The following is a 19,740-nucleotide window of genomic DNA, read 5'->3' as shown; positions in this document are numbered from 1 at the left end:
TCCCCAGGAATCCTTTTTTTGTTGTTTTGGGTTTGTTGTTGTTGTTTGAGACACGGTTTCTCTGTGTAATAGAGCCCTAGCTATCCCGGACTTACTTTGTAGACCAGGCTGGCCTTGAACTCACAGCGATCTGCCTGCCTCTGCCTCCCGAGTGCTAGGATCAAAGGTGTGCGCCGCCACCATGCCCAGTTCCCCATGAATACTAAGACTGCAGGAGTTTACTGGGGAAGCAGTCCACTAATCACTTAGAAAGGCTATTATCCCTTAAGAAAGAAACTGACCACACTGGAAATTGCCAGGACAACTTAACTTTTCCTCTTTCAACATCTTTATCCAGCCTGTGTGGTTGGAGCGACAGCAGTATCTCAGTGTCATAAAAACAGAACTCTTGACCGAAACTTAAGTGTGGACTTGGCCGCAGACACTGATTTTCCTGACAACCCTTAGCGTCCCCACTTCCCCTCTCATTAAGCAAAGGAAGCAGAAGGGGATGGCAAGACCACAAGGTCTTTGTGAAGGTCTTATGCACATTTAAATCTTGCGTGACAAGTCTTCTGGAGACAGATCTAGAAACAAACTTATAACCATCTGCGGGAGTGCATGTCTCCACCATCACGCCGTCTCCTGCAGATTGTGTAACAAGTCATGAGCAGGAGCAGAGCTGAGGTAGCTGGGTCTGCTCCCTGGCTGCCAAGAGAAAGGAACTGTACCCTCAGACTGCCCTTCCTTGCTGGGGGTATAACTAAGCCACCTGCGTCTGAAGGAAGAGTGTGAAAAGCAGCTTAGGGACTTTATCCAGAGCAACACCTTCCAGACCAAGATGACACAGGAAAGGGGCTGTGATTTCAACCTGGGGAAGATGCTGAGATGTGTAGCCCCAGCACACAGCTCAATCCAGGCCAGGCTCCTCAGTACTCAGAGAAGATGGATTAGGAAAGACAGGATGAAGACACAAATGAAAACCTCTATAGAGGCTGGGCGGTGGTGGCGCACGCCTTTAATCCCAGCGCTTGGGAGGCAGAGGCAGGTGGATTACTGTGAGTTCAAGGCCAGCTTGGTCTAAAAAGTGAGTCTAGGACAGGCAAGGCTACACAAAGAAACCCTGTCTCAAAAAAAAAATAAAAGAAAAAAAAGAAAACCTCTATAGTCTGATGTTGACATTAAGGACATGCTCAGTACCGAACACTGATTTAAGCAAGCCCCACAATAGAAACAGCATCCACAAAAAATGTGTGCCTGTCTGTGCATGTGTGGTTTGTGTGTGTGCGCGTGTGTGTGTGGTTTGTGTGGTGTGTATGTGTGGTGTGGTGTGTGGTTTGTGTGTGTGTGGTATGTGTGTGGTGGTGTGAGTATGTGTATATGGTGTGTGTGGTGGTGGTGGGGGGGTTATGGTTTATGTGTGTGTGTGGTGTGTGTAGTGGTGTGTGTGTGTGTGTTGATGTGTGTGTGTGTGTGTGTATGTGTGTGTGTGTGTGTGTTACCATACTTCCTCCTGCTCTCCACCTCATTTTTTTAGACAAGGTCTCTCACTGAACCTGGAGCTTACTCTTCAGCAAGCCTCAACTCATACCTGCTGAACGCCAAAGGCTGTCTTATCTACTAGACCCTGGGTTAGGGAGATGGCTCAGTCAGTAAAGTGCTTGCTTTGCAAGCATGAAGAACTGAATTCAATTCTCAGAACTTATGTGGAGAGAGAGAGAGAGAGGAAAAAAAAAAAGACCCAAGGGGGTGGGGGAGGAAACACAGCTTTGCACTAGGGAAGTAGAGACAAGTGGTCACCCAGCCCAGCCTGCTTGGCAAGTTCAGGCTAGTGAGAGAGACCCTGTCTTAAAATACACACACACACACACACACACACACACACACACACACACACACACACACACTGCTCTAACACTGAAGCAGTACATACGCCTGTTGAACACAGTTCTTCTGAAGCAGTCTAGGGCAAGCACCAGTCTTCTAGAACATAGGTTAAAACACAGCACCACAGGCCACACTGCAGGCAGCAGGATCAGGCAGGTGAGGGCTGTCTTTAAGGTGAAAGGGGGACACAAAGCCATCACCTGGGAAACTTGTTACTACTCCCAGGCATGGAGGGAGTTACACTGCTTATCACACCCCCACCCCCACCGCCCCACCCCCGGCTGGAATATGTGCGCATGCCTCTTCCCAGTGGCCCCGGGGCCTCTGTCTCCCATCGGAGGCCTACCACAGCACACCCAACCATTCTCTCAAAGTTCTTAGGTGCGGCCCTGCTTTAGTCATCCTCAACCTCAGTACTGGGCTACAGGGCGGAAGCCTCATCAATGTCTATCTGTTCAAGAAAGCTGAGGAACAGCACAGAGAGCTGGAAAGTCTTACAGCCGTATTTCCAAGATCAGTCCAAGATGAGCCATGCGGCCCTGGATAAGTTATATTCCTTTGCTAAGACATTAGGTGATGCATTAAAAAAAAAACAAAAAACAAACAAACAAACAAACAAAACCCTCTGCACTCTAGTGGCCTGGGTGTAAGGTTAGGAAATAATGTCCTATGTGGTAGGAGTACAAAAGCATCCCTAGATCTCCTGAAATCCTCTGCATAGTTCAGAGAGCAGACACTTACTAAGCACTTGTAAACTGGCTAAAAGTAAAAAAAAAACAAAAAAACAAAAAACCTGCACCGCTGGTGCTGGGCACTCAAGGGATGAGAGGCATTTTCTTGCTGCCATCAAAAAGCACCTGCCATTCTTAGGTGATAAAGGCCTCCTCACCCCAGCCCTGTCCTTGCTTCAGAATGAGGCATGTCTTAGGAGGTGTTCTCTTCAGTCACGGGGATGAATACACACTCCCTGGCCCAGGGGTTTGGTTAATCACAGTCCACTGGAGTCTCACCCTTGAAAAAGGACTTGAAGTTACAGTGCACAGCTAGAAAGAGGCCTGGCCTTTGCCTGCTGCCCCCACCCCTCCCCCACCCCCCCCCCAATAAAGGGGAGGAAACAAAACATAATTAGCCAACCCAGGACTGTTTTCTAGGCTGTTCTGATCACTCTCTCGGTGTCACAGGGATTTTCTGTTCTTCTTAAGCAAACATTTCAAGAAGGGAGGGGGATGACAGAGAAATACTGCGAGGGAGAACAGAACCAATCCGCACGTGGAAATAAGAGGGCCTGTGTTGTGTCTTGACAGTGAAGCCAACGGCGACGCATGACTTGTCAAGAGCTTGTTTATCAATGAGAAGTAACAAGATGGGTTCCAATACGCACCCACCCACCCCAGTTCTCACCAGCAGCCACTCAGCCAGAACTCAGTGCTGCAGACTAGAACTTGCTAAACAAACTCAAAAGGAAGGAAACAGCAACAGGACACAGGGGAAGTAGCACTTACTGACAGCACAGAGCTGCTACACTGCACCTTCTCCTCCGAGGCAGGATGAAGAGCAGAAAGAGACTAGGGTGGTGACAGGACAGCCGGGTGCCCTCAGGATAAGCTACGGCAATGTTAAGCCACTTAGCCTAAGACAAGCGCGACCTGCTCAGCACTCAGACCTATTTATGTTGTATCGAATTTAATCAATCCGTGATTTACAAAGGAGATGAGGGGGTTATATAAAAAAAAAAAAATTAAAGACAAACCCCCAAAATGGAGAAGTTCAAACAAGAGGCAGTGCAGAGTGTGAGGGTAGAATGGGGCTTAGGAAGTGCGGACTCTGGCCCTAGCAATGTCACTGGCCAGCAGCGCCTTGTCTGCCAAGTCACTTCCCTTTAGGCCTAGTGGCCCTTACCTGACAGATGGGAGGCTGGGCCAGACTAGCTCTATCAGAATCCGAGTACAGGTAAGTATCAGCTGTGTGGCTCTATGCCTCTTTGAGCCCCAGTTTCCCTACCTGTTACATGCACATGGGGACCCCACATTGGTCCCAGGACAATTACTATATGGGGATATATCCAGTTCCACTCCCCTAGTTCCACTTGTGGCTGATGGACAGTGTTCAGGGCCCCGGGAAACTGAGCAATAGCAAAAGCCAAGTCCTCACTGGCTGCCGCGGGGTCCAAAATGTGACATCCCCCAAAGGTGCCCTGGGGGACCAAATCCAGGTTCAGACCTTCTGAGTGCACAGGTGAAAGGGGCTGGTAGCCCTTCTCCTACATGTCACGCAGGGGGTGGCAGTGTATGTGTGAGTACATTTTCAAAGCTCAGTCTGCAAGCACACCGGAGCACAGGAACATATTCTGGTGACAGCAACAGCCTTCTGAATTAAGGGTTCCTTGAGAAGGGAACGAATCAGCCATTGGCCAGTTGTGACACTTCTCAGAATAAGAATTTCCTTCTCTGTCTTCACAAAACTCAAAAGACAAAGAAACAAACAAAATGCAACCACATGTGCACATGTGTGTGTGTGTACACATTAATGTGTGACACTGCAGGTGCATGCATATCATGCATATCATGACATGTGTGGGGGTCAGATGGCAACTCCACGTGTTGGTCTTTGCCTGTCAGCTGCTCTCAGGCAGTATCTCTTACCGTGCATAAGTATTCTCAAGCTGGCTGGCACACAAGCTTCTAAAGGTTCTCCGCCTTCCCGTGGGAGCCCCGGGACTGAAGATGTGCACTGCTGCGCTGGCTTTGCGTGCCTTGACAGATCTCAACCTAGCTCCTCATATTTGACTGCAAGCACTTTACCCATCAGCCATCTCCCCAGCCCAGGAAATGCTTATGAGGCGTAGGGCCCTTCTGTGGAAATGCTCTTTCCCACCTCAGCCCAGGCTACACCATAGCTTTCCTAACAGTCTGGCTTCAGTGATCAGTCAAGAAAGGAAAAGCCTTCCTGCCCGCCCTGTGCTTGCAGAAGCCCCAAAGCCGAGGCAGCAACGTTACCGCAGGGGGAAGCGGCTCCAACATCCTCATCCACACCAGGATCGTGCCTGTTTTGTGTGTGATACACCGGGAACATACCTGCAAGCTCTGTAGGAACCCCTCCAGACACGAAGGCCCCAGCTTTCCCATCTGCCACCCACACAGAGAACACATCCTGACCTCAGCTCACACCTCAAGACTTCCCCTTCCTGACCTGGTGGCGTCATACCCAATCTATTCTGCAGAGGTGGTACAGAAATTAATCAGAGTAACCAATCACATATATGTTTCTGTGTTTTCCCCTCTACCCGACACCACTGCAGGTTCTATGACACCTACAAGTTCAAGAATGCCATCGGCTGCCAAAACAACATCTGAGAGGCTCAGCGCTGCCCAGCAGGTCTGCCTATGACAAACACAAGAACCAGAAAACAAGCCATCTTCTTGGGTCAGAATGCCAGAGCCATCCATCTGGTCCCTATGATGGGGAGGGCTCCAAAGGGTAGGGTCAGCTACAGGAAGCCCACTCCTAGCATTGGCTGCAGCATCACAACAGGGAACCTCTATGCGTGACAGCCTTCTGTCAGAAGACAGGCCAACACAGCCCTGGACTCTTGCATCTTGAGATAGAGAAGGAGACATCTCCCCTCCCCCCCTCCCTTCCCCCTCCCCCCCATCAACGGCTTCACTAAGTCCTCATTCTAAGCTCAGTCCAGGCATCTGGTCTACTGAAAAGGCCATGGAAGCAACGGGAGAAATTTGGAGGAGCAGCTGCTCAATGGGTCTCTCCCTTTTTCTATTTGGCAGGGTGTGGGGTCAGGAGGAAGGACGGTATCTTATTTGCAAATTCTTTTCCACTTCCTTCTACACCAAGTCTCCAGTAAAGGTTGAGAGTACAGACCTGAGGGTGGAATCAGTGGCTGGCTAAAGGGGAAACAGCCTAGCCAACCAGTCACCCAGCCTAAAAGCAAGGCATCTTGGGAAGCTATCTAGCCTCTGCAAAGCCTCAAGCCAATCTCTGCACAGCTCCGGAGATTCAAAGGACCCTGAAAGAGTTAACCCAATTTCCAAAGATGAGCACATCATCTTCCTCATCAAAAATGGCCTATGCTCCAGAAGAGACAGAAATTTGCTCTATTGTTTGTCCAAAACATACCGTAAAGTGCTTGACAAACTGCCAAGCATGCCAGCTGCTGCTGCAGTTATTACGTTGTTGTCTTCAACCCCCCGCCCCATCGCCCCCCCCACCCTCCACCCCCGGCAGAACCATCTGAAACAGGTTTTGGTGCAGATGTCCTTGCTCTCAGGAAGCCCACTCAGTGCGTCAGCAGTAAAGCTCACTGGGGGCTCTGAGCACTCCACCTCCACGCGCCTCCCAGACCAAGCAGCACAGGCATACAGCCGTATGGAAGAAGGACAGCTCCACAAACCAACGCTGGCAGCCTGAGCCACAAGCCAGGCTAGGGAGGTGTTTCACGCTCTCAGACTTATAAACAAACAAACAAACAAATGGCAGGGGCTGGAGCGATGGCTCTGTGGTTAAGAGCACTTACTGTTCTTGCAGAAGACCCAACTTGGTCCCCGGGACCCATATAGTGGCTCATAACCTTTAACTCTAGCTCCAGGGGATCCAATACCCTCTTCTGGCCTCCAAGGGCCCTCACAGACCCATGGTGCATATAAACTCATGTAGGCTCATGACATCTGCATACAAATAGTAATCTTTTAAATAATAATAACAGTTTAAATAAAGTTTAAATAAGTCAACCACAAATGAGATCAGAACAGATCAAACCTAACAGATACGGATGGGTGAGAGGCTGAGAGCTTGGCACCTGGGCACAAAAACCACGCTTAGTCAACAGCACACGGAAGTCCCGGAAGGCCTATGAGAGCGGTTAATTGCATCAATTCATTCGACCAGGCTCACCGGGTGAGTACTTTGGGTGCGCTGGGATTGTGGTGAGGTAGAAGACACAGTCATCCAGAACCACAATCTCTGCTTCCACAGAGGTGAGAATTAGTAATGATTGATGGAGGAGCAGTCGCCAAGACGAACGGAATGCATCAAGAGGGAAAGTGTGCACTCAAGAGGGGCTGGGGCCCTTCAGTCAATGCCAACCACAAGAGCTGGAAGACCTGAGCCCTTAGAACACACATGGCAAGCTGTGGGTGGCAACAGGTTTGTGATCTCAGCTCTGGCAAAGCAGGGGCAACAGATCCCTGGGGCTCACTGGCCGGCCAGCCCAGCTTAGCTGGCAAGCTCCAGGTCCCAGTGGAAGATGCTTTGTCAAAAAAACAAAAAACAAAAAACTAGGTAAAAGGTAGGGAACTGAGTTTGACTCCCAACACCTGGTTAAAAAGCTTAACATAGTGGTATGCACTTGTAATTCCAGCCTCGGAGAGGCCGAACCAGGGGAATTCCTGTGGCTCACTGCCCAGGTTAGCCAAATCAATAAGCTCTAGGATGCAGGAGAGACCTTGTCTCAAAAAACAAAGTGGATGACTCCTCAGTAACAACACCTAAGTTTGATCTCTGGCTGACACACACCCCCCCTAGAGAGAGAGAGAAGGAGGAGGAGGAGGAGGAGGAAGAGGAAGAAGAGATACAAATGCACATGCGCACACACACACACACACACACACGTAAAATAATTTTATAAAGAGAAAGCGCATGCTTAAAAGCAAATAGTGTCACAAAACTGGGCTCTGTGAGGTCCAGAAACTTGCACCACAGTGCCGTAAGGATTACAAAGCCTTCCCGGATGGCTCCCTCCCACGCCTTATGTGTCCTCTGCCTGAGCAGGCCCTTGTTCACTTCAGTTATTAACAAGCTGGCAAACATGCACTACAGCTGTGATGTTCATGTGGCACAAACCTATCAAGTGCCCAGAAGGAGCATCTGCCTACATGAGGTCCCGCCGGGCAGGGCTGGGAGAGCTAAGGCTCCTTCAGCCTGGCTGGCCTGGTCATGCCTGCTGCTGGGTGTGGCCCAAGGGTCAGAGTCAGCACAGAAGTCTTTGAGCAATACTGACCACACCCCTGAGTAAGCCTCATCCTCTGAGAGCCCACACAGGGGCCTGGGCCCCTCTGCAGAGAGATCACAGATGAAGGCAGCTAAGTATCAAAACTGCTTCCTCCAAAACTCAATGGAAGCCAAGTGCCACAGAAGGGACTTTGCCACAGTGTCCTAGTCCCATTCTGCTGCTACCCTTCCTGATGTCCCTTTGAACCACATGAGTGCCTATCTATGTGTCCTACTCATGTGCAAAGTGCACAGACCACGTGGTGCAGCCAAGCCCGGAAGTGCCCTGACCACCGGACAGGAGGGGCAGCACGAGCAAGTGCCGAGCCGTTCGTGCCAAACCCGAAGTGCAGTTTGCAGAGGCCTCTGAGAATGCAACTCCCTCAACAGAACACCTTCCAGACAGCGCCTAGTCAAAAGGAGGAAACGGAAGAATGGGTACATCGGCTCCCACTTGGCAGAAACCGGATACTGTACTAAAGGACAGAAGTCTCTAGAAGAACTAACAGCAGCTGTCCACAGGAGGACAAATGAGATCCAGGGGAAGGCCGCTCTCCAAGGAATGCCCTTTTGTGTATTGATCTGAACAAAAACCACAGAACATTTTTAGAAGCTAATATAAATAAAATATAAGGGCTATGGAGATGGTTTAGTCAGCAGAGTATTTGGCGTGCAAGTAGGAGGACCTGACTGTGGAACCATAACACCTTATTGTAAAAAACCAAGGTTCTGCAATATATCTGCAACCTTAACACAGGGTCAGGGAAGATGCAGGAAAAGGAAGCACCTGGGGCTCGCTGGTCAGCCAGGCTGTGAGCCCCAGGTTCAGTGAGAGACTGTCTAAAAACAACCCCGAAAGCCTAAGGTGGAGCACTGGATTAAGGAAAATACCCGTAGACTCCATACGCATGCACGCAGGCATCCCATACCCATGCATGTTAAAGAATGCAGATGCTGATATAGTCACAGAATGGACTCTATGCACAAGCATGGACCAGCTCGGGGAGGTACAAGAAAATGGGCATAGCTGGGGGTCTGGGAGGAGTAGAAGACTGCTTTTCACAGCTGAGCTGGTGCCATGCACATACCTTGCCTGTCACTTAAAACACAGAAAGCCCTATAGTTCCTAGATACTCTTTTTTGTTTGTTTTGTTTTGTTTCGTTTCAGTTTGATTTTGGTTTTTCGAGACAGGGTTTCTCTGTGTAGCCTTGGCTATTCTGGACTCCTAGACCAGGCTGGCCTCGAACTCACAGCAATCTTCTGCCTCTGCCTCTGCTGGGATTAAAGGCGTGTGCCACCGTGCTCAGTTAATTCTAGATACTCTTGACTGTTTCCTGCCTTGAGCCCTCTGCTTACTGCCTGGTTGGGACTTGCTCACACTCCTCCAATTGCCCTCTTGGACTCCAAACTAACCATCTTCAAGCTCACGCCTCCATCGACAGAAAGCCCCCTCTCCCCTCCCCTGGGCTAGGCACTCAGGCTCGGTATCCCTCTGGACGTCAATCACAGTTATGTGTGGGCTTCTAGAGGGCAGGAGTGCACCTTAGTCGGTCCCATCCTCAGGACCTGGCCGACATGGCTACTCAGAAGATGTCTGCTGAAAGAAAAGAGAAGAGAAGCAAAGCCAGGTGTGGTGATGCCTGCCTGTGCCTCTGAGCCTTGGGGAAGCTGCAGCGGGAGGAACATGAGAAGCTGGAAGGCCCCCTAGGATACACGGCACAATCTGCTTTGGTCCTGTGTTTTTAAAAATGGCGAGCACCACACTCATCACACCCTGGCAAGTCTCAGCTCTGCTGCCAAAGGGTGCTGAGATGCCTTGTGCCTGTGGAGTTTCCCACATTATCCAAACACTATTGTTAACACTCACTCACAGAGGACCAAGCCTGAAGCCCTGGCACTGCCGCCGCCGCAGAGCAGGTTAGATCGCCCACTGGTTAGCTAGCCCCTACACACACTACACACACACACACACACACACACACACACACACACACACACAGGTTAGATCGCCCACTGGTTAGCTAGCCCCTACACACACACACACACACACACACACACACACACACACACACACACACACGTTAGATCGCCCACTGGTTAGCTAGCCCCTACACACACACACACACACACACACACACACACACACACACACACACACACACACCCTCTATGGAACCTTCTATAACTCAACAGTGTCGTGGGCCACTAGAGTCAGAGGCCTGCTCACACCCAGTCAGAGGCAAGCCTTGGGCACAGAGCCCTGCCTCAGAGCTGTTTCCTGTGTGTTCTGCTTTTAGAAGAAACTGGCTAAAGCCAGAACAGGGGTGAGGCAGTGCTTATAGGCTAGCCTCGGGCCAGGCATAGTCTGCACAGCCCAAGCCTTTGTAGGAACTCCACTGCAACAAGTGCAGAGGACCAAGGAGGCAGAGCTGTCCCAAGGAGTCAAGCATTCAAGTGACTCCAACTGAACAGGCAGACCCTGAACACGGCCTTCCTATGTCTCCTCCATCACTAGCCTCCTAGCATCAGAGTCCTGCCCCAAGTCCTGTCGCTGGGATGACTGTGCTAGGATGCTAATGCTCACACAGGAAAGCTACAGGCATAACAGATGCCACAGGATGAGTGCATGGCACAGAGGGACGGGCCAATAATGCCTGGAAGAGAGAGGTAACAGGATTTCCTGGAGAAGGGGCACAAGTGTTGGATAGGAGTTCAGCAGTCAGACTCAGGCTTCAGAGCATTGTAAGGGGAAGCCACTAAGTAACATGTCTGACACTCCATCCAGCAAGCTGCAGGGAAGATGGGAGGTGAGTGTTCTCTCATAGCTCTAGGCAGGCAGGGCACATACCAGTCCCCCTCAGGAGGCCCACAGAGTGGCCAGGGTGCCACCCACTCCCATTACTCTGCTCTGCCTTAACTTGCAGTCTGCCCACCAGACACCGGGTTACTTCTTCTGTAGCCCTCCAGACAAGTGATCTGAGTGGCGAGGCTGTGGTGTACTTAACTGAACAAAGTCAAGTGACCTAGGGGATCTTGGGGGCATCTCCAAGACTCCCCCTTTCATATAATGGCCACAGAAAAACTGCAAGACAACTATTTCCATCTCCCAGCACAGCAATCCCGTGCTGACCCACACGGCGCACCCAGAACGCCACAGACAATACAACAATTGTGCTCTCCCCTGGGGAAGGAGAGTAGCCACACAGAGCCCCAGATGAGAGCATCACGATGGTCTCACACAGCACAGTCATAAATATGTGCTCAAGCCATGTGCAGGGCACGCGCTCCCCACGTGCTCTTATAGCGATGAAAGCACAAGGGCCAATGTGCCACAGCTGCTGGGAGCCAAAGTGGAGGGCAGAGCCTTGGGGCAGTAAAGAAGAGTCATTCCAGCTTCAAGTAACCTAGTATCTTCCAGATCTTAAGGAGCAGGAGAGGAAGGAAGGAAGGAAAGAAGGAAGAAGGAAGAAGGAAGAAGGAAATAGGAAGGAAGAAAGGAAGGAAGGAAGGAAGGAAGGAAGGAAGGAAGGAAGGAAGGAGGAAGGAGGAAGGCCTCCTTTATAAAGTAAAACTGAATTAAGTGGTTTAGTGAGTAAAAGCACTTACTGCATTAGCCTGGTGACCTAAGTTCAATTGCCAGAACCAACACAAGGTGGAAGGAGAGAACCAACTCCATAAAGTTGTTCTCTAACTTCCACAAGAAATGCTGTGGGATGTGTGCCCAGCACACATGCACGCACACACATACATATACACACACACACAAAACACACATACATACATCACCACACTCTATACATACATATACATGCTATACACACTATATATACATACACACACTATACACACACATACATACATACATCTACACACACTATATATATGTACTATACATACATACATATACTATACATACATTACACACACTCAAATACCCAGTCACATGCACACACACACACACACACACACACACACTCACTCATGTGTGGGCTCACACACAGACACTAAATTACTTTTTAACTGAGAAGAGACTGCAAAGCTGGCAAAGTGACTCCCTGCTGCCTACCAGCATCCTTTGCAGTGTACACAGGCCAACCAAAGACGATGGGCCCAATCTCAGCAAGCTCTAAATCTCAGCAGCCTCCTTCAACCCCACTACTGGCTGTGATGCATGGCCTCAACCACATGCCTTCTTGGCTCTATACCTCCATTCTCCGGGCATTCCAGGGTCCTTCACTTCTAGAGACTCGGGTAAAAGAAGAAGGGACTAAACCAGTTGATTCTTGGCACTGACTGCAGTTCCCACCGCTACACAGGGTCCCTGAGTTCAGGCCACCTGGGACAGTAACAGGCCAACATGGACTGACAGCAGTTGTGGGGCATCTTGAGCATTCCAGAGAGCAAGATCAATCAATGCTTGTTGGTTCTGTCAATCACTCAACCACGGTCTTGCTAGCTGAGACTAGGTAGAATAAATCTCCCGGAGAAACCAAGGCTTCAAACTCCAACGCACTATGGTCAGCTCCTTTGGCATCCAGTGTCCAGATAAGGAAAGCGAGGGACAGGAATGGAAAGTGGGTGGTATACATAAGAGACAGGACTACTTCACAAAGCAGGCAGGTGAGAACCCATAGATTAGCCTACGTCCTTTGGGGGTAAACATGTACTTTAACACCTGCTTCAACAGCATGGTCCCAAAGTGTGGTCCCAAGGTCACTAGCAGCAATAGTGGCATCACCTGAAAGCTCATTAGAAACAGAGTTTCCGGCCACATCGAGGAGTAAATACATCAGAAACACTCAGAGGTGGCCAGCAGTCACCATTTAATTCAGTCCCAGAAGCCAAGCAATGGCAATTTGCAAAAGAGAAAACCGGAATCCATAAAGGTTGTATATCTTGTAAAAAAAAAAAAAAAAAAAAAAAGTCAAACAGGCCAGAAAGAGACAGACAGGAGGCCTACAGCACACCCAGCACTTCCTCTGGGCCAGGACCTGAGGCACAAAGGGTTCCAACTGTCTCCACAATGCAGTCACAGACAACTCTGTGAGTCAGGGCCTTTGACTCCAGAGACTTGGCCTAATAAGCCAAGGGCCTGAAATTTAGCATGCAGTGACTGACCATTGTAGAAGATGGACACAGATGAGACACCAAGCTTCTGATGAAAACCAAGGGAGGCAAGAAGGGTTCTCAGGCAATGTGACACAGTTTGGCCACAAACTGAGGTGACACTGAGAAACGCAAAGGAAATAATGGGAGCTGAGTGACAAAGAAGTGGTACTATCAGATACATGGGAGAATGTGGAGAGAAATGCTCCATTCTTTAAAAAAAAAAACTTTGTTCAATCTCGTATGTCTGGGTGCTTTGCCGACGTGTATGTCTGTACACTACGTGCATGCAGAGCCCATGGGGGTTAGAAGTGGGAACAAGATCCCCGTAAATGGAGTTACAGATGGCTGTGAGCTGTCATGTGGGTCCTGGGAATGCAAGACCCAGGTCCTCCAGAAGAGCTGCCAGTGCTCTTACCCACTGAGCCATCTTTCCAGCTAAAAAAAGCTCCTTTGTTTTTTTGGTGTTTTTGTTCTGTTTTGTTGCTTTTCGAGATAAGGTTTCTTTGTGTAGCCCTGGCTGTCCTGGAACTCGTTCTGCAGGCCACGGTGGCTTCAAACTCAGAGATCTGCCTGCCTCTGCCCCCCGAACGCTGGGATTAAGGAGGTGTGCTACCATCACCTGGCCTTCATTCTCAAGTATGCATTGCCACTTGCAGTCTTGACTTCCACTAGTTTCCCAGAACCTCTGCTGAAAAGCACAAGCTACAAGAGTCTGCAAGGCACTTTAGTTTATCCTCCTCAGTTCTTCACCACCAGCAGAAATTATCTACTTTTGACATGGCAGTTAGACGGCCTGTCAAGAGACGTTAAAGATAAAATGCTTATTTTAGTAAGAGTCTTGCAGTATCTGCGTAAACCATGAAGGTACTTCTCAGACTGAGGGTGCTTGAGGAAGGGAAGGAACAAAAAGAATCCCTGGGTTGGCCTCCTGAAGTGACCCCCCCCCAAGGACCACAGAGTTGATGGGCCCTGGAGTAAGACTGGCCCTGGGGACTTGGTGGACACGTGTGGCTTTCCATTAGCGGTCATCATGGGAACGTAGAATCTCCGAGCTTCCACTCACTTGGGGGTTTCCTTGTGGGCGGAACAGTTAGGTTATGTTGGCAATGACCTGAGGCACTGGAAAAGACAATCTGCCGGGCGTCTGTACCAACCTTGTTCATTCACAGCTAACCCTGCACCAAATAACCTGGCGGGGGAGGCTCTGGACCTGTCTCCTGAATGTCTTGGCCACTCCAGAGACCTCAAATATAAATGCTCAATGGGGCTACACAGGGAAGAAAGATGAGGAGCTAGCTTGCACTGGGTAGGATCAGCACTGTGTTCAGAGGATGTGCCTACCAACAGCAAAGAGCTTTGGTACATATAAATGCTGTGCGGCTGTGATGGAGAGGCCTCAGCCAAAGCCAAGAACCCTCCAGCTTAATTTTTAAAATAACTTATTTTTATTTTACGTGCATTGGTGTTTTGCCTGCATGTATGTCTGTGTGAAGGTGTCCAATCTTAGAGTTACAGACAATTGCGAGCTGCCATGTGGCGTGCTGGGAATCGAACCCTGGTCCTTTGAAAGAGCAGTCAGTACTCTTAACCACTGAGCCATCTCTTCCAGCTTATTAACAGAGGCCAAAATGCTACACTACTTTGTACAAACCTGTGATATTTAAATCCTGTCAAGCAACTGAAGCGTTAGCATGGCGGCACATGCTTGCAACTGCAGCTCCCGGGAGGGATAAACAGGACTAAGCATTCAAGACCAGCATTGACCACATAACAAACTGGAAGCTAGCCTGGGCTACATGGCCAGCCAGTCCACAAACAAGGTGGTGGGTAGGGGCTGTGAGATGGGTCGGTGGGTGAAAGGTGTTGAAATTTGATCCCCAGAGCCCATATAAAAAAAGTAGAACAAAAGGGGCTAGGAGGTGGTTCAACGGCGAAGAGAGCTGGCTGCTCTGACAAAGGACTCAGCTTCAATTCCCAGCCCCTTGCTGGTGGCTCACAACTGTCTGTAACAGGGGATTGGACACTGTCTTCTGGCCTTCAGAGGCATTGCACATGTGTGGTGCACAGACATACATGTAGGCAAAAACACATAAAAATTAGTAATTTATTAAAATTTTTAAGTGGAAGGACAGAATCAACTCCACAAAATTTTTCTCTGACTTCCACACGTGCTTCACGGCATATACACTCACGCACAATAATAATAATAATAATAATAATAATAATAATAATAATAATAATAATAATAATAATAATAAACATGTTAAAATAAATGATGTAAAAATCAAAGGGCGGAGCTTGAGAGATGATCGGCAGTTAAGAGAGAATACTTCTATTGAAGAGGCCCAGCATCCAATTCCCAGCACCCATATCAGACAGCTGACAACGACCTGGAACTTTGGCCCCTGGCCTCCTCAGACACCTGCACTCATATGTACGTATCCTCACACAGGCACACACAGACACATAATGAAAAACAAAATAAATCTCTCCCTTAAAGCAGAGAAGGGAGCAGCCAGAAGTGCAAACATTGGTAAGTCATCATTGGGCCAAGCGAACTGCAAGGACTCCATCTGGACCCCAGGGGACCACTGTGCAGACTGTAGTCTGAATGATGGTACCTACTCAGATCCCTGAAGACACCAGGCATACAGATTTTCATACTAGTTCGAAGAGCCGTATGGACTAATTTTGGTCTCAGAAATCCATAGGCATGTGGAGCCCCTGCATAACTCCCCGGCTCACTCTGTGGGTTAACTGAAGGCCTCATGCAAACTAGGAAGCTCAGACTGTAAAAGTCTGTGCACATCCAAGTTGACCCATGAGACTCCCAGCCCCAGAGCAGGCCTGCTCCTCAAGGGCAGACTGGAGAGACAGCGAACCCAGTCCTTTCTAGGCTGAGCCACGCCTTCTAATGGCGGGCTTACACTGTGTGTGACAGAGGCATCTAAGATTTTTGCCACCTCAATGGGATATCTTCCTCTGGCTTCTTCCTAAGATGAGGCTGGGGACAGAGTGAAGTCCATGTCAAATACCTTAAACTGAACAGATGGAGAGCAGCCTCTGGGCTGCTGGCTTTTTTGATCATAATGGACAACTGCCCCCTTGACCCTGTCCTGCAGAGAATAGAGGATTCTATTTTGATGACTTCTGTGCAAGATATAAAAACAAGAGGGGAGTTGCCTGTATTTCAAGATAGCCTAGGACAAATGAAAATGTCATGTACCATAACAACATAGTCAAAGGGAAAGCTGAATGGAGCCGGCTTTCTAAGATGTCACCCCACAGAGAGCAACCTACATCTCTACCCGCAGGCTATGATAAAAAATATATATATATGGTCAGCGAAGCCACCCAGAAGAGCCAAAGAGTTCTCTTTCAAATAGCAGCTTGGTATGTGGCTGGGGAACAAAGCTGGGTGAGAAAGAGAGGTTCCAGGCCACCAGGCCTGAGGCTCAAGCTTGATCTGTCCCTTTGGGGCAGGCCCAGTCTTACCGAGACACAATCTACTGATGTACACATGGACACTCAACCAATGCCAGATCTGCAAGGGAAAAAAAATCAGGTAACCCTCCACATAGTTAAACCAAGGTTCCTAGGCAGGAATACAAACTGCACCCCCTTTCTCGGTGTTGAGACAATAGTTTTTCCATGTTCTCACTGGCCATTGGCTAAAGTAGGGCGAAGAAAAGTTGTGGGAGCAGCCAGCTGGAGGCAAGCACACTGCCAGAGGTCCCGAGAGCTGACAGGAGGGCCTGCAGTTAAGTCTGCCGCCCCTCCAAGGCATTTGGAAGCATGAAGACAAAGCTTCTTCTATCTACATACACCCTCCTAACACCCAATGTCCTCCCGACTACTGGGCCACTTCTTTCGTGAAAATATTACAGGGCTCAATTACCAGACTCATCCAGCCGTCTCCTCTTTTCACTCCAGCCCAAGTGTCCTCCCTGCACCTCACATATGCATTTTAAAGTATTTCCATTCGGATATAAAGGGGATGGTAGTCATCTGCAGAGGGAGTAGAGGGTCACATAGGCGTCACCGTAGGAGATTCACATATACCTGACACAACAGCCCAGTCCAGACTAGGACCAGCCCTATAGCAAGCAGCCGCACAGCTTCTCTCACGCTCAGTCCAGCAGCAGCTAGTGGTACGGTGGACAGGGTTGTAGCACTTACGTCTGAGTAGCTGGATCCAAATTACTGGAAAGCACGCTCTTCTCACTCACCTCGACACTTAAAAGTGCCTCTGCCCCTCGCCGGCCTCCCCAGAGATGATTTTGTGAATATATTTGGACCGAGCAAGACCAGAACTACCCTTCAGCCTTCTTCCACACCACTCACCAGAAAGCACTGGTGCTTACCATGGACGCATTTTCAGAAGGCCCCATGACATCAGCTAGGACAAGAGCCACCGTCCTGAGTGAATAAAGTCCTGTCTGCTGCCTGTAGCCAAGCAGGGCCACAGCATCAGGTCAGAGACTCTCCTATGCCAGCTCGGTAGGAACGGTGGTAGATCCTAGCAGGTCCAGATGGAGCAGCAGAGAACATGCCCTGATTACAGGAAAACGGAGGGCTGGAGACTTCCGAAGGGCCCAGCATGCAAATACACACAGGCTTCCTGATGTGGCTGAGCTAAAGAGGCCAAAGGGTCCAGGGGGAACTCTGAGCTAAGAGGGATGAGCTGGAGTTACAGTCTGAAGAACAGCAGGGCTATGGACTACTTACAGGGTCACAGGTCAGAGGGCAGTGCTGCGCATCAGCCCGGGTTCCCTCTGCCTGGACAGATATTTCCCTAGTCCTCCGAGGAAATGAGTTCATTTCTAATTCTGTGTCTGTAGGCCAAGGAGCTCTGAGTATCTAGTCTTCTACCAGACTGTCTCCTCTACACGTCTGGTTCTCTGAACTTTGATTCCTCACACACTGGGAGACTAGAGCCCTCCTACCTGATGGAACGGTCTGCAGGGAGGACAAGGGTGCATGCCCCTGCTTTGCAATGACTCACGGGGGCCACTTTGCACTTAGAATGTGACCAACATTTCTGAAGAGCTGATTTTTGCATTCCATTTGGTTTCGTGTGTCCTGTGACTACCACCCTGAACAGCACAATCCGGAGTACGGAGCACCATATAAAGAAAGGGTCAGGGCTTTCCGTATAGGGCCAGGTAGTAAATAGTTTAGGCCTCACAGACCATCTGGTCTATAAACTGCTATAGCAACTTGAAGGCAGCCATAGAAATGGGTGTGGCTGGCCTTAGAGAGATGGCTCGGTGGTTAAGGGCGCTTGCTGCTTTTCCAGGAGCCCTGAGTTTGATTCCCAACAGCCACGTCAGATGGCTCACAGCTGTCTGTGACTCCAGCGCCAAGCAATCCTCGGGCTTCTGAGGGCAGCTGCACCCACATGCACATACCCACGTGCAGACACACACCCACACATAACTGAAAATAATAAAAACAAATCTTTCTTTAAAGAAATGGGTGTGGCTGTCTTCCAGCATAACTTTATTTATAAAAATAAGCAGCGGAAGCTGGGAGTGGTAGCACATGCCTTTAATCCCACTCTGGAGGCGGAGGCAGAGGCAGACAGATCGCTGGTCTGCAAAGCGAGTCCAGGACAGCCAAGGCTACACAGAGAAAGCCTGTCTCATCTGCCTACAGTTTCCCAACGCCTGACAGAGTACAAGGTTGGGACTTTAAACCTCAGGACTACTGACTGCCACTTAGATGACCCTGGACATCTTGTTGGACCTTAAATTCTTTACTTTCTTAAAAGTGTCCAAAAGTACATTGCGGGTACAGCTCAATAATAGAGCACAGGCTGGCACATGTATGCGGCTCTGGGTCCCATACACACAAGCACATGCACACACACTCACCTCTTGAGGTGGCTAGGGGGTTTAAAAGAAAAGACTGTAAACCATTCAGCACCTTGCCCTCCCCACCCCCTTTAAGTGCTGAGCTCTGTCGGGCCATGTTCATGCGAGACAAGCACCAAAGGGTCCCTGTGGACTAAATGAGAGCAAAAGTCCCGAGGGGCCTGACCGTACCACCCTATGAATGTATTCCTCCTCTACTGTGGATTCCTTGTCTACAGAAGGGCAAAATCCAGCCAGAGGAGTAAACTGCAGCCAGGGCTCAAGGTCAAATGCAATCCAAGGGCAGGACTAGGGAAAACAGGACTGGGGCTCCGAGCTCTTGGTTCCTTGCCAGGCTCTCTTGCTCTCAGTCACGCCGAATGGTGGGGGCCCTACCAGAGCACTGCCTGACCAACTGCATCATTTGTACTAACCGTGGGCTTCAGGTGAGGAAGTCACACAAACACACCGAGTCAGGGCTGGAGAGATGGCCCCAGTGGTTAAGAGCATTTGCTGCTCTTCAGTTTCCAACACCTACCCACCTGTAACTCCAATTCCAGGGGATGTAAGATCCTCTCCTGGTCTCCACAGATACCAGGCACACATACACATAAAAATAAAAGCAAGTTCTTAAAAAGAACAAAAAAAGAGTCAATAGCATCTTAAGATTCTAAGATGTCAAGTGGTCCTAGGTTTGGTCCTTGACTCCATGCCAGCACCAGTACTGGCAGGAACACCTTTCCATGGTAGCTACCCTCCACCATGAAGGATCGCATAGCATCCAGCATACTGGAGAACCAGGTGAATTCAGGCTGTGGACCACGGCACCACCTTCCCACGAGGCCTCCAAAACGGCCAACTGTTGTCCCGTCCTTGGCCACTGCTCTCTCCAACGCCTGTCAGAGGCAC

At 49.6% G+C, this 19,740-nt stretch overlaps 1 protein-coding gene across 5 annotated transcripts in view; it reads right to left on the bottom strand.

The window, feature by feature from the left end:
- Positions 1–19,740, bottom strand: part of FAM53B (family with sequence similarity 53 member B) — a 102,947-nt gene that overhangs the window by 71,717 nt on the left and 11,490 nt on the right. Inside the window, exon 1 of one of the 5 annotated variants that reach the window (XM_084772719.1) lies at positions 4,941–4,990. The exons of the other annotated variants lie outside the window; for them this stretch is intronic. The gene's annotated coding sequence lies outside the window, so the exon portion shown is untranslated. Of the gene's footprint in view, positions 1–4,940; positions 4,991–19,740 lie in introns of those variants that run through there. 5 annotated transcript variants of the gene reach the window in all.

This window comes from Acomys minous (assembly GCF_964271855.1).
Source record: "Acomys minous genome assembly, chromosome: 2".
In the NCBI taxonomy this organism is placed as follows: Eukaryota; Metazoa; Chordata; class Mammalia; order Rodentia; family Muridae; genus Acomys; species Acomys minous.
The sequence above is the reverse complement of the archived record's forward strand: the minus strand, read 5'-3'. Positions and strand labels throughout refer to the sequence as shown.